The sequence below is a fragment of the Hemicordylus capensis genome, chromosome 1, assembly GCF_027244095.1.
Source record: "Hemicordylus capensis ecotype Gifberg chromosome 1, rHemCap1.1.pri, whole genome shotgun sequence".
Classification (NCBI taxonomy): domain Eukaryota; kingdom Metazoa; phylum Chordata; class Lepidosauria; order Squamata; family Cordylidae; genus Hemicordylus; species Hemicordylus capensis.
Window position 1 is genome coordinate 16,753,740 of NC_069657.1, and position 27,166 is coordinate 16,780,905.

General features: G+C 45.8%; 1 protein-coding gene across 2 annotated transcripts in view; it reads left to right on the forward strand.

The window, feature by feature from the left end:
- Positions 1-6,630: 6,630 nt before the first annotated feature.
- JAG2 (jagged canonical Notch ligand 2) overlaps positions 6,631-27,166 on the forward strand; it is a 154,439-nt gene continuing 133,903 nt past the window's right edge. The window contains exon 1 of one of the 2 annotated variants that reach the window (XM_053280624.1): positions 6,631-6,774. The gene's annotated coding sequence lies outside the window, so the exon portion shown is untranslated. The remainder of the gene's footprint in view (positions 6,775-27,166) is intronic. The other variant, XM_053280634.1, reaches the window with a different exon arrangement.

Here is a 27,166-nt window from a genome sequence, read left to right on the forward strand (position 1 = left end):
GGACCGAACCGGGGGTGGGTTTGAAGGGGTATCGGACTGAACTGGTCCTGTCAGGACTCGAACCGAACTGGGCCAGCTGGTTCCGTACGTATCCCTAGTAGGTTAGGGGCAGCGGCGGTAGGATCAGCCCCAATCCCAGCACTGACACAAGCAGCCTAATCCAAACTGGGTTGCCCTAACCTAGGTTAGGCTGCTGGTGGGAATAGCCTTATGGTCTTCTTTGCTCATTGCACCTCAGCCCCCAATAAGCTGCCAGTTCCGTAAGCTGCACTCCTGCCTCAGCATTCATTCCCAAAGAGAAATGGTCTCAGGCAGGATTTCCAAATTAACAGCAGGATATTTTCATCTCTGAAGTATTAAGAGTTTTGCCTCCATAATAAACTGGGAACTCTTTCCCACAGTATCCTCATAGGAACATAGGAACATATGAAACTGCCATATACTGAATCAGACCATTGGTCTATCTAGCTCAGTATTGTCTTCACAGACTGGCAGCGGCTTCTCCAAGGTTGCAGGCAGGAAACTCTCTCAGCCCTATCTTGGAGAAGCCAGGGAGGGAACTTGGGACCTTCTGCTCTTCCCAGAGCGGCTCCATCCCCTGAGGGGAATATCTTCCAGTGCACACACATCAAGTCTCCCATTCATATGCAGCCAGGGCAGGTCCTGAACCACAAATATATCATAGCCACTTTCATATATATGTGCCCTGTCAATGCCAGCATCAAGCTGCTTTATCTGTTGACTAGAAACCATCTTTGGCTACGGGCATGTGTCTACTACAGGCTCAAACTAGACTAATATTTATTCCCATTCCCCGGTGAAACCTGGGAGCTGTTCTGTGAAAGCGGGTAAGAACATAAGGGGAGCCTTGCTGGATCAGGCCCAAGGCCAAGATCTACACATAGGAACATAGGAAACTGCCATATACTGAGTCAGACCACTGGTCTATCTAGCTCAGTATTGTCTTCAAAGACTGACAGTGGCTTCTCCAAGGTTGCAAGCAGGAATCTCTCTCAGCCCTATCTTGGAGAAGCCAGGGAGGGAACTGGGAACCTTCTGCTCTTCCCAGAGCGGCTTCATCCCCTGAGGGGAATATCTTCCAGTGCTCACATTTCTAGTCTCCCATTCACATGCAACCAGGGTGGACCCTGCTTAGCTATGGGGACAAGTCATGCTTGCTACCACAAGATCAGCTTTCCTCAAACCAGCTCAGGCTGGTTATTCGACCCCATGAATGAGCAGCTTGAGAGGCTTAAGTCAAAGCCAGGGCCCCCTACTTCTTACCTATGGGGTGGGGGGCACGCCATTCAAACTTTGCCTAAGATGCCGAGAACCTCAGAGCCAGTCCTGTCAGCATTTCTAGCCACAATGGCTGTAGTCCAACAACATCTGGGGACCTATGTTTGATAAACCCTGCTTTAATAAATGACTAAATGCTTAATTTGTAGCTAAAGCAAATATTACAAAAATGTTACCAAAAAATGCCTCCAGTGCTCCTTTGTCAAAAGGAAACTAGACCCAGGTAGCACCTCCTTGACCCTTGGAGAAATGAAGTGGGGAGGCACAATGATACTTGCCATGTGATGCTGTTAACATTTATTTGCCTATATTTAACAGAGCTTGTTAACTAGGGTCATGGTTTCTGAAACTAGAGTTCACTTATCAGGGGTAGGCATGTGAATGGAACAGGATTTGTGTTGCAATCCAAGCTCAGAACAGAACATATATGCTCGGACCATTCTGTTGGGACAACTGATCGAGCAGGTTGTTCCAATGGAACAAGCTTGGAACACTCGAAACGCTCTGAGAACCATTTTGGATGCCAAAACAGCACTCTTCTGGCCCCCTGAGCATGTGTGCCAGCCTTTGTGTGGTGGTGCTGACCAGAGGCGTATCTAGGGAAAATAGTGCCTAGGGCAAACACTGAAATTGTGCTTCCTGTCCAAGCATCTGTCACCCATCTTTCAGATAACTTTACCATAATATCAGCTGAAAAATACAAGTCAGGCTCGTTAATCTTTTAATATTTCAAAAACTATTTTAGCAGTGGACTTAGCCAGACCAAAAAATGCTGGAAAACTACAAATTTCAGTATGCTGGGGCTCATGAAATACCCAAATACTATGTGGAGGTGTACTTGGAAAACTAAACAGAAGTGCCTGTCTAATTCTCTACTATGTATTGTAGCATCACCATTACATAAGTTTTAAAAATCAATGGAGAATTTGACTTTTCCCAGATACTCTGTAAATAATTGAAGGATATGCAGAGTAAACTGTGTCACTGCTTGGAATATGTTCTAGTCTTTCAGAAAGACAGTTAAAATGAGAGAAAGAGAGCAAGAAACTCCCAGTGGGCCTTAATATTAAGGATTTCACACTGATTCAAAGACAAATTCACCATTAATAGCCATATTAGCAAGACATCACATTTAACTCACTTATCACAAGAAGCAAAGTAAGAGCAAATGAATACAATTCTAGCTCATAAGCATCAGCTCAGTATTCACAAGCCCTGATTCTCTGTACATAGTGCCAATCTGAATATGTGTACAGTGACTTATATTATATATTATTATTTTTTTACCTGTAGCCCCTTCGGGGGGCTTCCTAAAGGCTGGGGGGTTTGCAAAGGTTCCTCCTCCCCCCACTGGCCTCTAGGGCCTCGCAGGGACCATTTGAGCATGTGCAGTGGCCATTTAAAAAAAAAAAATTTTTTAAATGGCCACTGAAAACAAAATGGCCGCCGCGCATGCTCAAATGGTCTCTGCAAGGCCTGGCATGACCTAGGGCCTCACAGAGGCCATTTGAGCATGTACGGTGGCCATTTTGTTTTTGGCAGCCATTTTGTTTTTTAAAAAATTAATTTTACAAAATGGCGCCCCCCTTCAAGTGGCGCCCAGGGCATGTGCCCTGCCTGCCCTACCCCTAGATACACCCCTGGTGCTGACTAGGGGTGTGCACAGAACTGGCTGTTCCAGTTCAGTTTGGTTCAAATCCAAACTAGACCCGAACCAGACTGGGCCAGTTCGGTCTGGCACCCCCTCAAATCTCCCACCCGGTTCGGTTCGTTCCAAGGGGGTTCACAAGTTGTTGGGTTTTTAAAAAAAATCACTAACCCCTTCTGGGGGAGTAGTTCAAGGTGACAGGGTGTATGTGTGTCTGCGGAGGTTCCCTCTCCCCCTGCCAGCCTCCCTTAAGTCAGCATTCGTCCATTCTTCAGCCACTTGTTGGTCTTCCCCTCTTGGCGTGGTGGCCATTTTGGAGGCCACCACACCTGCGCAATGGGCCTCTGCATGGCCTGGGTCATTTCCAGGCTGGCACGTATATGCAAAGGCCAGAAGAATGTCATTTTGGAGTTCAAAATGGCACCTGGAACATTTCCTGCTCAGAAGAGGGTTGTTCCGTTCCAAGCTCAGAACAGGCCCTTCATTTGAAGGGTGTTCTGTTCTGAGATCAGAACACTTGAAACAGTCTGGTTCGCAGTTAGAACTTTCCCACCGCAAACTGTTCTGCACATCCCTAATCCAGGGGTTCTGCAATAAGAAGCACAATGATCCCATTGTAATAATTTCACAAAATCCTGTGAAATTATCTTAATTGTTTCGCTCTGGGAATTGTATTTTTTTTTTTTTGTTCTGTGAAAGTGTTTTGTTTGTTTTTGTTTTTGTTTTGTAATTTGGATTGTATGGATGGGTTGGATTGGATTGGCCTGTGGATGTAAGCATATAAATATGATAAATAAATATAAATATATAAATAATGGCAGGCAAGTTTCTTTGCAAGACAGCTTGCCCACCATTACTGATTTTCCCTGCCACCTGCAGCCACAAGGGGTTATTTGGGTATCTAGACTATTGGTCTGTAATGAATGGGTCAGGACTCACAGATGCATTGCATCCTTAACTGAGGTGGCACCTCTAATGGCTCCAGAGACATTGTGCAATGGTCTCATTCAGACAAATGCGTTGTTAATATTCATAAGGGGTGAATTACTCTCATTTAGGCTCAGACTTGATCCTGGGGGCAAGAAATTATTTCTACCAATTAAGAAAAAGCCCTTTCCCCTGAACCAAATTCTGAGCATGTTTCAGATCTCTTTGAGGACCCAGTGCTGTCACTGGGAGCACAAGAAGGTCCAAATGTTTTCTTAAGTCCCCCATGAGTGCCCAACTCCCTCTCACTCACCGGCTTGGGCATCTGCCAGCCTACTCTTCTCCTAGGCCCCTTCCTCTCCTTTATCTTTGTTGCTGCTCCAGCAGACATGGGTCAGTGACACTGGATGAACTACATTTCCCATTGCACCTTGCATCTGATATGTAACTATAGCAGCATGCTAGGCACTGGAGAAGGGAGCAAACAAACAAACAAACAAAAGTAAGTGGCTTGGAAGCAGCAGATGGTGGGTAGTGGTGATGGTGGTGGGGAGCTGGACGAAGAGTTGACTTTCCTCTCCCCCTTGAATTTTAATCTTTGCTGGAGAAGTACTCTTGTGGACTTATACTCACCTCATCCTGGGGCAAACAGTAGAAGCCTGCCTGGATTTGTAATATGGGCTGTGTTCAGATAACATCTGGATCCATCACTACTTAACAGTCAGTGCATGGGGAATGTAAAAAAGTCAATTCATGCAGGAGGGAAACACTTTATAATGACAGCTTTTGCTACAAGAAAGGGAGAGAGGAGAGAGAGAGAGAGAGAGCCCTATCCTTGCTTCTTTCCTGGAACAATGTGCATGGAGCATTAGTCATGATGTATGAATTATAAGCCCAACACCAAAACAAGATTACTCAGGGAGGAGAATGCTATTAAAGAGGAAACTACTGTGGTGTAATTTTGTTATGGAGCATACTTGCATTTAAAAGCCTTTTAAAAGAATTTTTTTAAAAAAAAAAAATTTAAGCCTTCCTTTTGATGGGAATGCTCTTTGATTTCAAGTTGGATACAAATGTCTGCTTCTAACCTGTTGGTTAATGAAGTCAAGCCCCATTACAAGTTCAATATTTGCCACATTGACTTTCAAAAGGATGACACCAGCAATATTATTTTTAATTGCATATGTATTGTGAGAGGAGACTTCTGTGCTAAAAAGAACTGCAGAAAGCAAGAAACATCCCAAAAGATCATTGTCAACATATCCAATATGATATCAATCAACTGTATGTATAAAAATAATTCCACAAGACTACATATAGTCAAATAGTACGAAATGATTTTATCTCAGATATTATGTAATCAAACACTCAAAATAAAGAGCCTGTCTTGCTGCAAGCATGAAGTGTCCCCTTTGCTAAGCAGGGTCTGCCCTGGTTTGCATTTGAATGGGGTACTACATGTGTGAGCACTGCAAGATATCTTTAGGGGATGGGACTGCTCTGGAAATAGCACCTGCCTGCTTGCATGCAGAAGGCCCCAAGTTCCCTCCTTGGCATCTCCAAGATAGAGATGAGAGAGACTCCTGCCTATAACCTTGGAGAAGCCACTGCCAATCTTTGTAGACAATACTAAGCTAGATGGACCAATGGTCTGATTCAATATATGGCAGCTTCCTGTGTTCCTGTGTTCCTAATGCAGGTTCACAGTCCGCAACCAATATCTCATTAATCCACTTCACTTAAGGAAAAAGGAGCGAGGGAGGGCAGGGGGTTGGTCCTCCAAATATGTGTTGGGCCACCCCGAATGACACACCTCCACTACTGGGAGACTGTCCCCATTGAAAATTCCTAGCCTATAGTAGGATGCTGACTAAGTAAGTCATGACTACACCCCAATGAAATGAATGGGACTTAGGTTAGCCATTTATTTCAGTGATGTTTAGTCATCACTAGCTTAATCTGGATCATGGGTAGCCTTTCGCAGCCTACTCCATGTCATTGGCCGTCACTGGCAGTGACATGGAAGTGCTCCGTATCATGAGGTCCATTTGGATCTTTGTTGTACAGCCAATTCTGATGTGTTGTTCCATCTTGAGCAACACAACTAATCGGGGAGTGGAATGTGGGTCTCCTGCACCTCAACCCAATGCCCTGCTCATGCTTGCCTGTTGCCACAGCCAGGGAGCTGTGGAAAAACCTGGCAATAGCCTGTCACAAAATTATCTCACACTCCCTACCGAAACAAACCCTGGAATGCCGGTAGAATTCCAGCCGCGCCAAGTATAACAGAGTCCCCACTGAGGCAAGCTAGCACAGCTGCTCCTTCAGATCAATGGCAGATCGTTCGTTTGGAAAGCCGGAGATCTTGTTCTGCTTTTGAGAGTGACTTCTTCGCATACCAAATGCAGAGATTGTATGCACGCTGGAAGGGAAAGAGATAAAAATGATTTGTGAAGGCCTCCAGACATAATGACTGGCCTTGAGGAACGGAGGGGCTCCCTTCAATGAGTCCCCTGGCGAAAAAGCAGGATGAGGAAGCTCTGGTTGGAAATGAGACAGGCAGGCAGGGCCTGTGGGCATGGCTGTGAGCAGCCATTGCTGTAGCAACACTTGCACTGGGGCAAGCTAGCCACCAGCACAGTATGCATAATGGCAATGACTGGTAGTAGGAACCAAAGTGTTCCAGAAAGAGTTGTCGTCAGGGAACTTATTATGGGGAACACAAAGTAAGACACAGAGGTTTAGAAGAGCGGCCATTTTGGATGATATTGTAATAGGTGCAGAGTTAACAGCAAAACAAGACATGCTGTTGGGCTACCCAGGGACAGAGCTTCGGGGTCGGGAGGGCTCCTGCTGCCACAGATGACCAGAGCTATGTGGATAGAAGAGGATTAATCCAGGTAACTCTAGTCTTGAGAACAGGGTTTTTTGGGTTGTTATTATCATTATCATCATCATCATCATCATCATTATTTTACATTTTATATCCCGCTCTTCCTCCAAGGAGCCCAGAGCGGTGTACTACATACTTGAGTTTCTCCTCACAACAACCCTGTCAAGTAGGTTAGGCCGAGAGATGCGTGACTGGCCCAGAGTCACCCAGCAAGTCTCATGGCTGAATGGGGATTTGAACTCGGGTCTCCCTGGTTCTAGTCCAGCACTCTAACCACTACACCACGCTGGCTCCAAGTTGTGGAGCAGTTTGCTGAGGGGTATGCCTGACCCCACTTTATTTAAATGTGACATTGAACATTCATGTATATTTGATGTGATTAGGCTTCCTACCTAACATCCAGCTATGAGGCTTAAAACATTGTCATGCTCCAGGTATTATCCTTTAGAACAATTGGAGTTTTTGTTGCCATTCTCCTAGTGCTGCAGTTCAGCACAGAAAATCTTCACCATGGCAACTACCAATATTGTTAGAATTTTGTGACTTAAAAAAAAAAAATCATCATCAACAACAACAACAACAACAAATTACAGGCTGCTTGTTCACCTCTTGGGGTTGAAAAAAGACATCAAAATTGCTGGTGAATTTCTATAAGATGCTGATGAACAAGGTTAGGCTCCTATTTCCGAACATAAGGCACCTTGTATATGAAATTATTGCCTGGCTTAAAACAGGATGGTCAAATTCTGTGTGCTCAGGGCCAGGGGCGGATCTATAATAGGCAAACATGCTATGAACATGGGCTGCCACCGAGTAAGGCCAGGCCAGGGAACCACCACGTTCACCCACTGCTGGCCTCTGTACGCCCGCCCTGCTCACTGCCACTGTTGCTACCATCTTGCCTCTCTATGCTGGCCACGACACAGTATAATGATGTCACCACCCTGGCACCTCTGGTTGTTGGGTTGGGCTCGCACTGAAACAGCGACATCAGTATACCATGTTGTGGCCAGCAAAGGTAAGCGAGCTGGTGGCAGTAGGGAGTGGGTGGGCATGGAGGCAGGGGCTGCAACGGGTGAGTGGCAGCAGTGTGGTGGCGACTTGGAACCGGGCCTTCTCTGTAGCTGCTCCTGGCCTGTGGAAGGCACGCCTGGCAGATATCCGCAGTCTAGGCTTGCTGTTGGCCTTTAAGAGAGCCCTAAAGACTTACTTGTTTGGCTTGGCCTTCCAAGGTTTTGAAATTGTTTTTAAGCATTTTAATTGGTTTAATTGGTTTGACTGGGAAGAGAGCTGGTCTTGTAGTAGCAGGCACGACTTGTCCCCTTAAGCTAAGCAGGGTCCGCCCTGGTTGCATACGAAAGGGAGACTAGAAGTGTGAGCACTGTAAGATATTCCCCTTAGGGGATGGAGCTGCTCTGGGAAGGGCATCTAGGCTCCAAGTTCCTTCCATGGCATCTCCAAGATAGGGCTGAGAGAGATTCCTGCCTGCACCCTTGGAGAAGCCGCTGCCAGTCTGTGTGGACAATACTGAGCTAGATAGACCAATGGTCTGACTTGGTATATGGCAGCTTCCTATGATCCTATGAAATTGTGTTAAAGTTGTTTTGATATTGTTTTTAAGTAGGGTGTTTTAAATGATGTTTGTTTTTATGTTTCTTAAACTAGTTGTATACCGCCCAGAACCTCTGGATGGGGCAGTTTATAATGTAATGAATTGAATGAATGAATGAATGAATGAATAGATAAATAAATAATAAATGTCTCACGAGACGTTGAGCATGTGTGGTCAGCATTCAGCAGAACTGGCGCCCACTGCTAATTGCCTTGCAGGTAATTGTGCAAAGTTATTTAATACTGAGTCTCTTCATCTCAACGGTTGACATTGAGACTAACATGGCACTTGTGCAAAAGACAGAGCATAGTCTGAAGGCACATGATAAAGCCACCTTGCTGAAGCTAAGCTGATCTTGGTGTCAGGGGCATGACTATAATAGGGCAAGGGGAGACAGTTGTCTGGGGGCCCACTGCCTTGGGGCCCCCCCCCAGGCAAGTCACATGACTGACTCCTCCAGCCACGCACCTGCCTGGGCTTCCTTCAGTTGTATTCATCCTCCAAAACTGATGTGAGTGTTAAGACCTGGATCTACCAGAACAGCATGTCTTTCTCTAGTACCATTAAATGACTTGCATTGTCCACAATTTACAAAACCTTTAAAAAAATAATTTAGGATGATGCTCTATTGTGGCACATAGGTTATATATATAATTTTTACTATGCTTTTTGTTATCACTATTCGGCCTCATTTAAGATTTCTTTACTTCATGAGCTGAGCTGGGGGGGGGGGCATTTTAAAATCTTGTCTCTGGGCCCTCTCCAACCTTGCTACGCCCCTGCTTGGTGTGGACAGTTCCCAGATGGGAGACTCGGTAGCCACTTTGGAAGGGCGGCCTGAGCCACTTTGGAAGGGTGGTATATAAATCAAATCAAATCAATCAATCAGTAATAAATAACTGGAGTGAGCAGCTTCCTCTTGGTGCTTTTTTAAACAATCACAAATTGCAACATATGTAAACCACTTTGGGGACTTTGGTGGAAAAGCTGTATAAAAATATTTGTCGTATCGTCATATTCGACTTGGCACTGCAATACCTAGTCTGCCAGGTGCTCGAATTTACTCTGCATAGGTGGACATCGTCCGTTACAGTATTAATTGTGCTACTGTATTATTAATTACTTTGTTTTTTCTGAACTGTATTAAGTATTTGCTGGTCTGTGACCATAGCAATAAAGATAGGTAGGTAGGTAGGTAGGTAGGTAGATAGTCTGCGAGGTTTGCAGAGGAGATGTATTGCCAGGGGCATTGGCCATAGGGTGCTAGTTCCTTGAGCCTTAGTTTGAGACACCACCACCGGCACCTTACAGGGTTTTTTAATGGCTCCTTCGATGGTTGTAAGAGGCCTTGGCGGTCCCTTTGTGACGAAATGATAGGATATAAATATTTAAGTCCATAAAATAAAGTATGCATTATCATGGTAAACCCATATCCTCAAACCCACATTGGGGAAGGTAAGGTGGTTATGCGGCTACTTTAGCACAAGTTGTTCAGCCTAAAGAAACAAGCTTAAAGCAACAGTTATAAAAGGCCAGCCAGGCCCCTAATGGCTTCCCTGATCGCCTGGTCTTGTTAAGCTGATAAACTGCAGTACCCTTTCTGGCCATTATATTGGTGGCGCTACTGTACAGCAAAGACCAGACCAATACTGTAGCTCAAGGGTGGGCAAACCTGGCCCTCCAGCTGTTGTTGAACTACAACTTCCATCATCCCCAGTCACAAGGCTGAGGATGGTGGGAGTTGTCATTCAAGAGCAGGGCCAAGTTTGGAGGGCCAAGTTTACCCTCCCCTGCTTGTAGCTTCCTCTGCCTGAGAACTGCCCTGGTGGGGCAGGGAATATAGTTTCTGCATCCTGTTACGAGATTCCTTAGTTCAGTGCCCCCTTACACAAATTAACACTGATCAGTATGAATGCTGCAGACCCTACTCCCATGTTTCTATTTGTAAGGATATTTTTTTAATTTTAATTATTATTTTTTGGTAAAGAAAGGTGGGGAAGCACCAAGTCCTGCAATGCCACTTCTGCAATCTTAAACAGTTTGGGAGGAATTTTCAGCTCAAATTTGGGAGGCTGGAGAAGCCTTCTTGTTTTGCCAGCTTCCCTCCTCCTTTTGCCACCAACAGATTTGCATGTGCTCCTCTCCCAGAATGCCCCCTGGGAATTATGCTATGCCACCCTATAGTACCACCAGGGAGAATTGGGGGCGGGGGCAGTGGCTGATGATTGGTGGCCTCAGAGAGGACAACTGTCCCTATCAAAAAACCACCCCCTCAAATATTTCACCCCATTTCACACAATCTCAAGATGCCAGATCCCACCCACCCATTCCCAATCTTCTCAGCCTGCCCATGGGGCTGCATTAAAACCAGGGTTGGGTGGGGTTTCCAATAACAACAAATATTCATATACCTCAACAAAAGTTCCCAAAGCGATATACATAATTTGTGGAAAGAAAGGAGGAAAGAAAGAAAGAAAGAAAGAAAGAAAGAAAGAAAGAAAGAAAGAAAGAAAGAAAGATCCCTGTCCCTAAGGAGCTCATATTCTGAAAAAGAAACATAAAATAAACACCAGCAACAGCCACTGGAGGGATGCTGTGCTGGGGTTGGATAGGGCCGGTTGCCCTCCCGCTGCTCAATAAAGAGAACCACCACTTTTAAAAGGTGCCTCTTTGCCCAGTTAGCACAGACACTTTGCCCACTTAGCAGGTTTTCAGCCCAGCTCTAGTTATCCAGGCAGAACCTGAGCGGGGTCGGTGGACATCTTTTTCTCCTGCACTAACGAGAACTCCTGTGCTCCAAGATTCTTTGTCTTCTCTGCCACACAAAGACTGCTGTAAACAAATTATCTTTTTTTAAAACTAGCCTGCAAAAAAAAATAATAATAAAAAAATAAAATCCGAGATCCTTACGTTGCACTAAACTCTTTGGAAACATCCACTTACAGAGACTGACAGATGCACACCGTTGAGAGCAAAAGTACTTCTACATATGGACTGGAAGCTCATATCGAAGCACAGCTTGCCTTCGGCAAATGACAGAAATCCTTATGCGTTGTGGAAATGAATCACTGAATGGTTCCCTCTGCTGCAAGTTGTTATGTTTTTCATCTTGGGCCTCTGCCACAGATTTATGAAGCCTTTTTTTTTTTTTGGTATTGGGTCCTTGGCAGGTGGAATGATCTGTTTCTTGCAAAGCAATTGCCTGCTTGTTCCCTGGTGCTACACCATTAATGTTTTCTCTCACCACATGCTGACATTTCCCCAGCAATCTGGCCTTGTATAAACACCTTCATGGGTTTGTTATCCATCTTTTGGGAAGGAAAAGGGATTGGAAGAGGTCATGAAGGAAAGGGGCTTGGAAGCGAGCAGGAGTAGGCTGTGGAGATGCTGCTGTGATGTCCAACTCAGTCCTACACAAATCTGATCAGAAGTAAGTCCACTGACAGCCATGGAGTTTATTTCCCAGTAAGTGTGCATTGGATGGGAGCCTTTCTTCACAATAATCAAGTATTGGGATGTGAACATGTTATACACCGGACTGCTGCCAAATTAGATCTAAAACCCCTAAGTTCACACAGCAAAGTAAATGCCCAACTCCTCCCCACTTAGTCTTTGTCCGTGCAGGGAAAGGCATGGAAATGTATTACGCCTGAACAGTCAACTTAATTTGACACAGATCTACCCAAGCCCCTATCGCTGAATGTCTGCCGTTAGAGCTGATCTTCGCATTCAGAATCATCATACAGTACAGCCCTGTTCGGAATGTACCATTTCAGTTTCCAGGCAAGTAGCTGCTGAAATGCTCACCAATGATAGATAGATAGATAGATAGATAGATAGATAGATAGATAAGGAAGCAAGGAAGGAAGGAAGCAAGCAAGCAAGCAATTAGTACACCAGGGAGAAACCTATCTCTGCCCTTGAAGTGCTAATTTTATAAATGCAGGAAGAAGCTTTTAAAAGAAATCTTCAGGGAATATTAAAGCACGCAATTGCCCACCTACATGTGGTACAGTCACGACAGTGGCTACAAAACTCCATCTTGACAAGCCCCCTTCCCTAACACTATCCAAGGTGCCAGAATGTTTGTAATCAAACTTTTGCATACCTACATGTGTCTGAAAGCTGGTTTTTCCTCTCCCTTGCCCAAAATAGGCATGTGGCTCTCTCCCTACTCCCAGTGTCCTTTTACTTTTCTTCTTCTTCCAGATTTCTAATTTGAACCAGAGACATCCAGCACTTAGACCTAGAATGTAGTTTTGATGCTGAGGGAAGGCAGGGTGGGGGGTGGGGGGGAGCGTCTGCCCACCATCTAGTATCATCTGATTTCCCAAGTAAGTTTGCAAGGACTTTAGGCTCCCATGAGATTTTTATTTCTTCATCTAAGAACTGCTTAGCTTCCTTTCTAAAACACTTTTGCTCAGGGCCACATACAGTGAAACATCTAATAAAAAGAAAATCAACACAATAAAACCAAAGTTAAGACAAGTAACATGCAATTTAGGTACAACGGAGCAGAAAATATAGATTTCCTGCTGCCTGGAAAGTCTTTGCCTATAGAGAGAGGTTCAGGTGGGTGGGAGTTCCTATAGTCTGGTAGCCTTTTACAGGGCAGAAAGGTATCATAGAGTGGGTTCACACAGAGCGGGGAAACTGTGGTTCTCTCAGACTGAGATATGGAGGGAACTTGGAGCTGGCGCTGTAGACAGCCACGTATCTTGGTTTCTTGGAAGTTGCTGAATGGAGCTCGAGCTATGCCCCCTGTCTGTGCCTCCCACTGAGACCCTGGCTGCTGTCCCAGCCTGACTTGTGCTAGCTTTCGACCGGCAAGCCTTCCCGACGAAGTCACCCACTTCTCAGCCACTGGTCCCAGTGGCAAAGGGGAGTGGCTCACCTGGAACGAACTAGGTGAGGAGAGCTGGGCTTTTTACAGCCAACATGAACCGTCCCCATTGCTAAGCAGGGGCTGCTTGGGTTTGCATTTGGTTGAGTGACTACATGTGAGCACTGGGGAAGAGCATCTGCTCCTCGGAGGAGAAGCGGGATATAAATGTAAAATAATAATATGAATACTACTACTATTACTAATAATAATAATCTGAATGTCCGAATGTACCTGATTGCTAGTAGTAGTTGTAGTAGTCATCATAGAAGAAGTAGTAGAAGGCAGTGCTTTCTGCAAGCTTGGAGCAGAGCAGTATGTGGTGCTGACTGGCAATCCCAGGTGACATTACCAATAATACCTCCACCCCCAACCCTTGGAGTAGTTTGAATGAATGAATGAATGAATGAATATATGGCAATTAATGAATAGACTAACTTATAAATAGTAATGCTTATTAATATAAATATATAGACATTATTAACTTATTAATATTAATTAATAAATATTATTAATAACTTATAAATGCTGCCAGGGGGTGAAACTGGGATCTTCTGCCTGCAAGCACGCGGATGTTCTTCCACCGAGCGATGGCCCCATCCCCGAAGGGGAATATCTTAAAGTAAACGTGAAGTTGCAAGGTTGAGTCGGTGTCAACACCTGGCGACCACAGAGCCATGTGGCTTTCTTTGGTAGAATACAGGAGGGGTTTACCATGGTATGTCCCCCAGACTATGGGAAACACCTATATCGGGCAGCAGCGATATAGGAAGATGCTGAAAGGCATCATTCATCTCATACTGCACGGGAGATGGCAATGGTCAACCCCTCCTGTATTTTACCAAAGAAAGCCACAGGGCTCTGTGGCCGCCAGGAGTCGATACTGACTTGACAGCATACTTTACTTCACTTTACTTTACTTTACCATTGCCTCCTCCTGCACAGTATGAGATGATGCCTTTCAGCATCTTCCTATATCGCTGTTGCCTGATATAGGTGTTTCCCATAGTCCGGGAAACATACCAGCGGGGATTTGAACCAGCAACCGCTTGCTTACTAGGCAAGTCCCCCCCCACCCCGCCCGCTGCTCCATTAGGTGGCTCAAGGGGCATGTCTTACAGTGCTCATATTCGTCTCTTTTCTAAATGCAAATGCGGCCACTGCTTAGCAAGGGGGGAAATTCATGCTTGCGACCACAAGGCCCAGTCTTTTCTCAATATGAGGCTGCTTTCTCTAGTCAGACCCTTCTTGTGTTTTTACAACACAAATCTTGCACCTTTAACAGCTGCATCAAAGGAAACATTCCTTCTCTTTAGAAGAAAAGTTCTTTTTTTTTTAAGGCTCAGTTATTGCAGGAGAAAGGCACTCTTTATATGCTCAGACTTACTTAGCTCAATGTGCAAGGAGTTTTGTGTGTGTGTGTGTTTAAACAGCAAATCTAGTGGGGTGATGAAGCTATTCAAATCCCCCCATGTCTTAACTGGGGAGGATGCATCCCCCCCCCCACCCCGTTGCAGCATTATACTCCTGGCTGGGAAGATGGCTCTAATGTGAAGAAATGGAGCCACTAACTGGGCAAAGAGGCACCTTTTCAAAGTGGTGATTCTCTTTATTTGGCAAGGGGGAGAGCAACTGGCCCTATCCATCCCCAGCACAGCATCCCTCCAGTGACTGTTGCTGGTGTCTGTCTTGCGTTTCTTTTTTAGACTGCGACCCCTTTGGGGACAGGGAGCCATCTTCATTTAGTTATTATTTCTCCATGTAAACCGCTTTGGACACTTTTGTTGAAAAGCACCGCGATATATAAATATTTGTTGTCGTCGTCGTAGTAATAGCGGCAGCTGGGTAGGCTAGCTGGGCCCAGAACAGTTTGAGCATCAGGGGCAGGAGCCATTTGTGGTGAAAGGGGAAAGTGGGTAAAGACACCCTGGAAAAACAAGGTCGGGATTGTTAAGGTGGTGAGAAGGTGAGCAGCAGCCGGCCAACTGCTCTCCGTTGAGCAGCTGCCGTGGTGTCAGCTGAAGGAAGGTCGTTGCAGCTGCATGCTGTCTCTGAATAGCCGAGGAGGAGCGGTGTGCCGGCTGGCAGCTGAGGAGTCAGGCTGTGCCTCTGAAAAGAAAGCGGGAGCCGGTTTCTCAGCCCAGCAGGAAGGCTGAAGTCCTTTGACTTCTTGCTTGTTTGTTCCCAATGGACCTCTTTAATGGAGCAGCGGGAGGAAGATGCAAACAGGGGAGTGGGCTGGGCTGTCCCGCCCTAAAACTGGGGTTCTCAGAATTGGGCCCCCAGAGACTGCTGGACTACAACTCCCAGCATCCCTGGCCAATGCGGCAGGGGGTGATGAGAGTTGTAGTCCGGCCACATCTGGGGACCCGGCTTTGAGAATCTCTGGCCCAAAAGGTGAAAGCTGTGCATGGGGAGGGAGAGCACAACGGTCTGTGTGGAGATGCCCGGGCAGTCGACAGGTATGCTTCATATGTTCCGTGCCAAAACTGCTGGAGCTCAAATGGGGTGTGTGTGTGTGTGTGTGTGTGTGTGTGTGTGTGTGTGTGTGTGTGTGGTGTTTTTTTCTGAGTTATCACCGCAGGTGTTTGAGTCTGTGCTTTTGACAAAGAGGATGTGATGGCATTGCCAAGCTCCTTATCGGCTTGCTATGTAAGTCGCTTGTTTTGATGACCGTAAACGGGGTAAGGCAAGCGTCCGGCCTAGCTTCAGGAGAGGCACACACTCCTGGTTTTTTATTCTGTGCAAGGAAAAACCTAGGCGGGAGGGGGAGGGAGTGAAGGAGTGGGAGCCTGAGGCTGGAGGGGGGATGTCGCCATCCGACTCTGCACCTGCACCCAGCTGTTCAATGAGGCAGGAGGAAAAGCCGTCCTACCCATCAGGAGGCTCCCACACAATCAAACCGACCTAGGTTTCTCCTCGGGAGAAGAGAGCACGAATTGTCTCCTTTACTAAACAGGGTCCGCCCTGGTTGCATTTGGATGGGAGACAGCATGTGTGAGCACTGCAAGAGATTATCCTTAAGGGATGGGGCCGCTCTGGGTAGAGCATCTGCCTGCTTGCATGCAGAAGGTTCCAAGTTCCCTCCTTGGCATCTCCAGATAGGGAGATGCCAGGGGAGACTTCTGATAGGGATGTGCATGGGACTGCGGAGCTGCGGTCCGGCACTGGAGTGGGGGTTCCTTTAAGGGTGGGGGGAGGGTGTACTTACCCCTCCCGCCACTCCCCCCCCACTGGCGTGCGTATTTTAGTAAGCATTTGGGGCGGCAGGGTCCCAGGGAGACATGACGTGCGTGTGCGACATCCGCACGCGCAAAAGGCTTTCTAAAGCCTTTTGCTGACGACCGGGGGAAGAGGTATCGTGCCGCCCCAAATGCTTACTAAATACGCACACCGGCAGGGGAAAAGCAGCGGGAGGGGTAAGTACACCCTCCCCCTGCCCTTAAAGGAACCCCCCACCCCAGCGCCAGACCGCCGGACCGCCCCATGTCCGGATCGGTCCGGAGGCCTTTAGAATAGCCTCTGGACCCGTCCGTGCACATCACTAACTCCTGAGAGAGAGACCTTGGAGAAGCCACCGCCAGTCTCTGTAGACAATACTGATCTAGATGGACCAATGGTCTGACTTGGTACCAACTTGGTATTATGGCAGCTTCCTATGTTCCTAATCAACAGTCAAGAGTGCACACAGCTCCTGATGCTGGGCAGGACACTGGTCTTGCCCAATCAACATTGGTGAGAACCCATGTATATATTCCCTCCCTTGCTCCAAGGAGTTCAGGGCAGTTTATAAGGTTCTTTCCCTTTCATCTTTGTTTTAGAGATTGGGAAGGGAGATCATTTACCCACCCCACCTGCAACAGAAGTGCAATGGTGAGGAGAGCACTGCTAATTAATACTGTTTGGGGACATGGAGTTATAGTTCTAAGTAAAATAGTTCCTTTGGGAAGTACATCAGAGAGATGGGAAAGGCCTACAGCCTAGCTGCTCTCTGCATCAGGAAGGAATAGAGAGGGAGAGGAAGTCTGTCTCTCAGGTGAGTGAGAGAATGAAACCTGAGTGTGAGGTTGCAGGGAGGGAGGGAGGCTGCAGCCTCTTCTCCTGTCCTCATGTTTCGTGCAAGCTTTGCAAAGCATGTGAGGAGAGGCACTGCTTGCAAAGATCAGATCGGTTCCCAAGAGCTGCTTCCACAGCAGTGTTGCAGGGAGCATCTTGCTGCCCTGCTGATGCCCCAATACTCCGCCACCTGAGGCAACCGCAGCCTCACCTTGCCTCATGAAAGGGCTGCCCCTGCTTATTCATGAATGGGAGCTTCTGCAGCACCTTCTGTAGACAGGGAGCTCTCATTTAATCCCAACCTGGCAATAGTCGTGACCATGTCTTATCCCCACTTTGCAGGCGGAGAACGGCTGGCAGGCACAAAGTCACTTGCCCCAAATCACACATTTGGTTCAACTCTGAATCCTGGTTAACTGAGGGCCAAACTAGACGTGAGGCAGAAGATCTATGAACAAAATCTCCTCCGTTGTTTGTTTTTTTCAGTGCTACTAGCAGCCATGGAGTAGGAACATAAGAAGCTGCCATATACTGAGTCAGACCATTGGTCTATCTAGCTCAGGATTGTCTTCACAGACTGGCAGCAGCTTCTCCAAGCTTGCAGGCAGGAGATGTTGCCAGGGAGGGAACTTGGAACCTTCTGCTCTTCCCAGAGCGGCTCCATCCCCTAAGGGGAATATCTTCCAGTGCTCACACTTCTAGTCTCCCATTCATATGCAACCAGGGTGGACTTTGCTTAGCAAAGGGGACAAGTCATGCTTGCTATCACAAGACCAGGTAAGGGAGGGCAAAGTGGATCAGGGCTTCTACACCAAGAACTCTCACCCGTGCTGTTTTCCAGATTAAAATTAGCCTTCCCCCAAAGCTGTGATTTATTTATTTATTTATTGTTGCGTTTATATACCGCCTTTCGTTAAAAGACAACCCCAAGGATTTATCCCATGTGGGAAAATTTAGAGAACTATCTCATACCTGTATGCTCTCTCATGGGGAATATACCCTTATTATACTTAGATAACCATCTCATAATTGTATCATGTGTTTATGGGGTGAACTGCAGCCTTGGGAGGAAAAGGTGATATGTATAGGCTGTTTTTCTATAACAAAACCAGAAAAGTACTTTATTTATTACCGTGTTTTTGTGAAGATATCCAGCACACAAGTGTAACCTGCAGCACGAGTATAACCTGTATCATCGGCCCTATTAAAAAACAAACAAACCTGTATGCCCATCTCTGTGTACTACCTGCAGGAATATACGCAGAAATACAGTATTCTCATTCTACTGTTCCCAGCTCTGCCACCCCCCCAGTCTCCTGGGAGGGAGTCAATCCAGCTGCAGAGCGGCTAGCAGAGGCAGAGGAGCAGGCGGATGTCAGGAACTTAGGCACTGGAGCTGGGGAGGCATGCAGGCAAGTGGGGCGGGACAGGACAGGAGGCTCCGAGCAGACTTGCAGGGGTGGGAAGAGATGCTCCTCCATCTTGGCTATGGCTGCTCTTGGGCCCGGAAAGCTGCTGGGGAGAGATAAATGGGAAGAGTCATGGGGTTGTCCATTGGGAGAGAAGGCTGCAGGGCCCAGGATGGCCAGCCAGGTGGCTCTCCCCTTACCCAGGAAAAAATTATGCAACAATATCTCTGTATATTCAATATTTGATTATAAACTCATATGTATATATATATATATATATATATATATATATATATATATATATATATAATATTTGATTATAAACAATATTTCTGTATAATGTAAAAAGCATTTGAAAACCCACCACCCAAGCTTTTTCAGTTCTTTAAAATTTTAAAGTTTTAATTTGTGGGTGATTTTAAGATTGTTAAATTGTTTAAAGTTTTTGTATATGTTTTGACTTATTTTATGCTATTGTTAACCACCCAGAGATGAATGTATGGGGTGGTGTACAAATTTGATTAATTAATAATAACTAGAATTGGAATTAGAATTAGAATAAAATTAATAATCCACACCCACAAGACCAGCTCTTCCCTACCCTGCCACAGCTGCTTGGCGGTAATTGTTTATCTCTCAACCCCCACATTCCTCGCCTGTATAATATGAAAATATGAATGTTTTACTGCCTGCCTTTGATCAGAACTTTGCGTGGCTCTGCTAACCATTTTCAGAATTCTGCATTAGAATCCCTGACTGGTAATAACTCAAGGCACACTGAGATCAGGCAGAGGTTCTCGAACTTGGGAGGTTTCAGGCAGGAGTCTTTCCCAGCCCTACCTGGAGATGCCAGGGATTGAACCTGGGACCTTCTGCATGCAAGCAGATGTGCTATCACTGAACTAGGGCCCGCATCTTATAGTGTTCACACATATAGTCTCCCATTCAAAATGCAAACCCGGCCCAGCTTATAAAGGGGACAATTCATACTTGCTATGGCAAAACCAGCTCTTCTCCTCAGTCTTTGGGGTCAGAGGAACATAGGGACATTGGAAGACCAATTCCATTGGTCTATCTAGTTCAGTATTATCTACACAGACTGGCAGCAGCTTCTCCAAGGTTGCAGGCAGGAGTCTCCCCCAGCCCTATCTTGGAGATTTGCCAGGGAGGGAACTTGGAACTTTCTGCATGCAAGTAGGCAGTTGTTCTTCCCAGAGTGGCCCCATCCCCTCAGGGGAATATCTCATAGCGCTCACACATGTAGTCTCCCATTCAGATGCAACCAGGGCGGACCTTGTTTAGCAAAGGGGACAATTCATGCTTGCTGCCACAAGACCAGCTCTCCTCCCTTGGAGAGGTTCTGCCATGGCCAACTAAAAATGTGCAACTGATGCAAAATGAAGCCTTCTGCAACTTGACAGCAGTTGGATTCCCTTCCCACAACTCCCTAAATAGAAGGCCCAAAATGTAGGCAAATTCTAGTAGTTGTGCTCTTTCTCCTAGGTTTATGCACTAAAGGAGCCAAGAGTAAAACATATTTCTGGTCAATTTCACTGTTATTATTTAGAAATAAACTGCAGACCACCTAACGAACTTGACCTTTTTGAACACAAAAACCTTTTTCATTAACCAGAGTTTGTATTGGGACTGTTTCACTGCTGTACATTCCTGCTCAGGTAGGCCATGGTGGCAATCTTACACATTCTTCCCTTTTTGAGAGTAAGCCCAATTTGAACCTAGTGTGCCTTGCCTCTGAGCAAGCATGGATAAGCTCCAGCTGAACAAGCAACAGCAGTGGCAGGAACTAGAATGGCCGTAATCAGAGCATAGGACTAAGGATGTATGGTTTGAATAGAACTGAGTCGGTTCGGACTGCAACCGGACCCCCCAAAAGGAGTGCTGGTCCAGGTTCAAGCCGAACTGGGTTCAAACTGAACCAGCCCTGGTTCTAATGGAACTGGTTTGGAATTAGTTCGGCGGTTCGAGGGGCATGCTTGTAAAGGGGATTCCCTTTTATAAGCAAAGGGGAGAACCCTGCCTTTAAAATACTAGTAATGAGTGGGGAGTGGCAAGAGGGCACCTTACCACCGCTGGTGGCATGGCTCCTCCAAGCTCTGGACCAGGCTGCGCTGGAGTGCCAAAGCCGGATGAGCTGTGCCGCCATCGCCGCCATTGGTAAGGTGTCCTCTCGCCACCCCCTATTACCAGCATTTTAAAGGCATGGTTCCCCCCTTTGCTTGAAAAGGGGAATCCGCGCTGGATTCCTCTTTACAAGCGTGCCCCTTAAGCAGAATCGAACCAGTTCTGAATTGGTTCAGCCCGGTTTGACCCTCGGACCGAACCGGGGGATGGTTTGACTTGAACTGACTCCCAGTCCGGCGGTCAGTTTAAATTTGGCTCAAATTCAAACTGAACCACCGGAATCAGTTCTGTCCACAGCACTACCTAGGACCAGGCTGCTGACCTCTGCAAAACAGGATATATTAAAAATTATTTTTGATAGTGCTATGAGGCCACCCTTCAGACATTGCTCTGACTGGATAGTAAGTAAATTAATTTCTGATCATTTATGCCAAGGTCTTCTTCGAAAGCATAGATACACTTCAGCCGGAAGAGGGAGAAATGTTGCACTTTATTTGGATTGCAACAAGTTCTTCGTGCTCCAATTTTTCCCTTTTGATGCATGAGAAATCCATGCATTGCGTTGAAGTGCACTCTGCCACACAATTTTAATCACAATGAAATTGACTAGAAATATATTTTTCTCTGGGCTGTGTTGGGATGTATGAGCAGAACCATGTGCAACCCATGCTCTTACTACCAGCCTTATTAACAATAATGGTAGGGAATAAAGACTGAAAATCCATTCTTAATCTGGCAAATAAAGGGTGCAATGATCCCCTCCTTCCTTAACTAAAAATTGGAGCGTGCTCTGTAGGATGTTCAGAAGCTTCTGGGAGCTTGTTACAGAAACAAACAAAGAAGGAGTTACCCCAGAGCAGATGCAGAAGGAGGCCTGCAAACATTTCATTCTACGGGCCATATCAGAGAAATTCCATGACTACCTGCATGGAGTAAAATTTGGAGAGACAACTGACAAAAATCCTTTCACTTATGTTCTTACAACACCCAAATTGGATGCTGCCTCTCATAGGTGGTTGGCAGCATTACCAATTTATGATTTTACAATCAAGTACAAAGCAGGTAAATTGAATGGGGATGCAGATGGGCTCTCTCGCCTGCCCCAAGGACACTGTTTCAGATGGACCTGATTTGAAGCTGCAGGAGCGAGTTGCAGATTGTTTAGCAAAAGCTAATGAAGGCCTTGGAAAGGATATTTAGATGCCATGACGTGTCTACACCTACAAAGATTAGAATGGACCACAGTTTCTCAACCGCCGGTCCCCGGACCGCTGCCGGTCCCCAGGGGGTTGAGTGCTGGTCCGTGAAAGTCCTTTAACACCCCCTCCTTTTCAAGCATGCCAGTCCTTTAGCACCCTGGAGATTAGCTCCCTGGAGCTAATCTTTAACCAGGCAGCCTTCGCTGCAGGGCTCTGTCTTCCTCCGGAGTCCCAGACAGCCTTTTCTCACTCCCAGCTAATCTCTCCAGTCTCTTTGATGAGAGGAGATAGCGAGAGCAAGTGATGTCACTGGTATGCAGCTGGTGAAACACAGGAGGCAGGTAGCAGGGCGAGTGAGAGGGAGTGCTTGGCTTGGCTGGAGTGCTGCATGCATAAACTCTGTTCTGAACTTCTGCATGCATAAACTCTGTTCTGAACTACTACAGAGGAGGAACAGAGGAAGGCGGGCAGGCAAAAGATAAGAAAACAAACAAAAGTAAGCAACAGTGCTGATCAAATGAAAAAAGAAGGGAAAGATAAGAAGAATGAAAGGGGTGGGGGTGAGGGGCGGGCTGATCATGTACTGACTCAACAAAAGGGGATGAAGATCAAATAAAATGGGATTTTTAAAAGCAAGCATACAGGAGAGAACAAGTACAATCTGTGTGAACTGAGAAATAAAATGTGGGGAGGGGGGATGAGGGAGATGAAGAAAGGGGTGGCTAGGGTGAGCTACTGACTTACCAAAAAGGGGATGAAGCTAACATAAACTGGGATTTTTAAAAGCAAACATGCAGGCAGGAGAGAGAACTAGTGCAATGTGTGTGAACTGAGAAAACCAGTGGAAAAAAGAGATCACGAGAAAGGGGATGGAGTGGGGGCTGGGTGTAGCAAGGTATGAAATGGTGAATAGAGGAGAGAGAAGGAGGGAAAGAAGGATGAAGAAGAGACCCACTAAAAGTCGTCCCACTCATGTGTGAGTACATAGTACTCCCCCCCTCCCTTAAACCTCTGCCTAAAAATCATTGCAGTTGTGAAAACCTGGATATATATGAATGTGTGGTATGAAGGGTTAAATCTCCCACCCCATTCCCTGTGGTTTACTTTCCTAATGTGGATGCCATATTGATGTGTAAAGTTCATTACCATAACATTACCTTTTCAAGGTAATGAGTGTTTTAGTTCTGAGTGTACTGCTTGGAGGTTTTTGGGATGATGTTTGGTTACAGACTTCCAGTATGATATGAGATGTCATGTTTTAAGCTTCCTATCAATTAAGTTGATAAGCTGGTTTTATGGTAGCAAACATGCATTGTCCCATTTGCTAAGGAGAGCAAGGGCAGTGATTACCAAATGAAGAGAGGAGGAAAGCTGGAGGGGGAGTACTGTGTGTGTAAGAGAGAGTACTATTTTAAAAGCAATATTAAATTACTATTTTTATGCATTTAAGAAGCAAGATATTATGTATACAGGAACTTGACACAAGTTCCTGCCTGCATGTTTATATGCAAAATAGATAGATGAGGAGTAAGAAAAGACAGAATTGGAAGAATGGAGTGTAAGGTTGCAACCTATTTTTAAAATATGGTAATGTTAAATCTGGACTGGACAAATCTCAGGTGCCAGGGAGCCATGTTGTCTCATCCTTTCCTCCCTCCCCCTTTTGAGCCAGAACTTCAAAAGTTAAATATTGATTAAATTCATTTTTATTAATTTCACTTTGATTTAATTGATTGATTAAGTGTTATTTTAATAATCAGCACCCTAAAAATTGACCTCGGCCCCCATGAGCCAAGTCACGGTCAGTTTTGGCCCATCAGGACATTTGAGTGGTGAACACCTGTGAACGCCTCTACTAATAGATAAACTTGAAACCCCTTTGCTAACTGCTGGTCTGGGACTAGAAACTGCACACAAAAAAATGTAGCAGTCCTTGAAACTCTGCATGACGAATTTAGCGGTCCTTGACTCCAAAAAGGTTGAGAAACACTGGTTTGGACAATGGTTTTCCCCTTGACACTCTATGGATGCGAAAGCTGGACTTTGAAGAAACAAGATAGAAAAAGCATTGACGCTTTTGAACTTTGGTGCTGGAGAAGACTTTTGAGGATACCATGGCATGGACAGTCAGGAAAACAAACAAATGGATCATAGAACAAATTAATCCAGAATTTTCACTCGAGGCGAGGCACAAATGACCAGGTTCAAACTATCATTCTTAGCACACATTATGCGAAGACCCAGCTCCCTTGAGAAGTCCATAATGCTGGGGAAAGTTGAAGGAAAGAAGAAGAGGATGACCAGCGGCAAGGTGGATGGATTCGATCACAACAGCAAAGAATGCACCACTGAGAGACCTTAAAGGCCAAGTTGAAGACAGATCATCCTGGAGAGAATCCATCTATGTGGTCGCTAAGAGTCGCCACTGACTTGACGGCACTTAATTAATCAATCAAACAAAGCCAGAAAGAGAGGCCTGGGAAGAGATGTCAGCTGCTACTTGTGCTGTCATGTTTCAGAAGCACTCTGCATATGTTATGGTGGAAGATGATGGAGGAGACTCTATGAAGATAGTTCTTCAACGGCTGAATTATTTCCTTGTGATAATACAAATCCAAAAACGAATATGATGAATATTTATACAGTTGTCCCTTGCCGACTGTGGATTTCCCAATCGCAGATTTGAGTATCCACGACTGGGAAATTGCATCCAGTTGGCTACTTGGGTTGCAGTGTGCAACATTTTTAAAAAATTTGGGCAGTTTGGGGGGTCATTTCTGGGGTCAGGGGTGATTTTGGGGGGTGGTTGGGGCAAATTTTGGGGGTTTGTGGGAAATTTTGGGGGGTTTGGGTGATTTTTGGCGGTTCAGGGGGTTATTTCTGGGGATCAGGGGATCATTTGGGGGGATCAGGGGCAGTTTTTCTATTTTTTCACCTTACATTTTCTGTCTTTTCCAACTGCAATTCCCGTAACCCTGTTTCCCATGCATTGCTAAGCCTCACCAACTGCGAATTCGCCAGCCGCGAGGGTTTTCAGGAAATTAACAGTTGGTGAGGGACAACTGTATACTACTTTTCAACAAAAGTTCCCAAAACGATTTACACACACACACACACACACACACACACACACACACACACGGCTCCCTGTCCCCAAAGGGCTCATAATCTGAAAAAGAAACATAAAATAGACACCAGCAACAGGCACTGGAGGGATGCTGGGCTGGGGACAGATAGAGCCTGTTGCTCTCCCCCTGCTCAATATAGAGAATCGTCACTTTTAAAAGGTGCCTCTTTGCTCAGTTAGCAGCCGATTTTGCCCCTGCTCCTCTGCTGTTCATTCCTTTTTCCTGCTGTTCATTGCACAAGGAGCTCGCTCAGCCCCCAAGATCCCAGGCCAAGCTATAGAGGCTGCCAAAAAATAGTATCAGGCCTTCCCTGACAGATAGTGCCATGCCAGAGGACCATGACTGGCCTGGAACTACAACTATGCCTGGCCTCTGCCCTCGGGATTGGAGAGAAATACAGAGGAAGGATACGTTTCTGGCCAGAGTAATCCAGCTGAAAGAGGGAAGGGAAAGGCCCAGTTGGGGAGCCGAAAAAAGGAAGCACGAGAAGCTCAGTTACTGTTGAGAGAATGGAACAGTCTACAACTGCTTCAAGGAGTTCTCTGTCAATGGTGCAGCGGAGAGAAGAGGTGATTGGCCAGCTAGTGCTCCCACATGCTCACAGGTATCATGCACTGCAAGGCATCCATGATGAAGTTGGACACTTAGGCATGAAAAGAACATTAGCCTTGGCTCAAGATCACTTCTGTTGGCCTAGAATGGCAGCAGACGTTGAGCGCAAGTGCAGAACATAGGAACATAGGAAGCTGCCATATACTGAATCAGACCCAGAGGCGTATCTAGGGAAAATAGCACCTAGGGCAAACACTGAAATTGCCCCCCCCCCGTCCAAGCATCTGACACCCATCTTTCAGATAACTTTACCATAATATCAGCTGAAAAATACAAGTCAGGTTCGTTAATCTTTTAATATTTCAAAAACTATTTAGCAGTGGACTTAGCAAGACCAAAAAATGCTGGAAAACTACAAATTTCAGTTCGCTGGGGCTCATGAAATACTCAAATACTATGTGGAGGTGTACTTGGAAAACTAAACAGAAGTGCCTGTCTAATTCCCTACTATGCATTGTAGCATCACTATTTCATAAGTTTTAAAATTTGACTTTTGCCAGATACTCTGAAAATAATTAAAGGATATGCAGAGTAAACTGTGTCACTGCTTGAAATATATTCTAGTATTTCAGAAAGACAGTTAAAATGAGAGAAAGAGAGCAAGAAACTCCCAGTCGGCCTTAATATTAAGGATTTCACACTGATTCAAAGACAAACTCACCATTAATAGCCATATTATTAAGACATCACATTTAACTCACTTATCACAAGAAGCAAATTAAGAGCAAATGAATACAATCCTAGCTCATAAGCGTCAGCTCAGTATTCACAAGCCCTGATTCTCTGTACATAGTGCCAATCTGAATATGTGTACAGTGTCTTATATTATTATTTTTTATTTTATTTTTACCTGTAGCCCCTTTGGGGGGCTTCCTAAAGGCTAGGGTTTGTTTTTTTTTGCAAAGGTTTCCCCTGACCCAGCTGGCCTCTAGGGCCTCGCAGGTACCATTTGAGCATGTGCAGTGGCCATTTTAAAAAATAATCTTTTTAAAAAAAAAATGGCCACTGAAAACAAAATGGCCAACGCGCATGCTCAGATGGCCTCTGCAAGGCCTGGCATGACCTAGGGCCTCATAGAGGCCATTTGAGCATGCACGGTGGCCATTTTGTTTTCAGCAGCCATTTTTTAATTTTTTTTTAATTTTACAAAATGGCGCCCCCTTCAAGTGGCGCCCGGGGCACGTGCCCTGCCTGCCCTACCCTAGATACGCCCCTGGTCAGACCATTGGTCTATCTAGCTCAGTCTTGTCTTCACAGACTGGCAGTGGCTTCTCCAAGGTTGCAGGCAGGAATCTCTCTCAGCCCTCTCTTGGAGAAGGCAGGGAGGGAACTTGGAACTCTGCTCTTCACAGAGCGGCT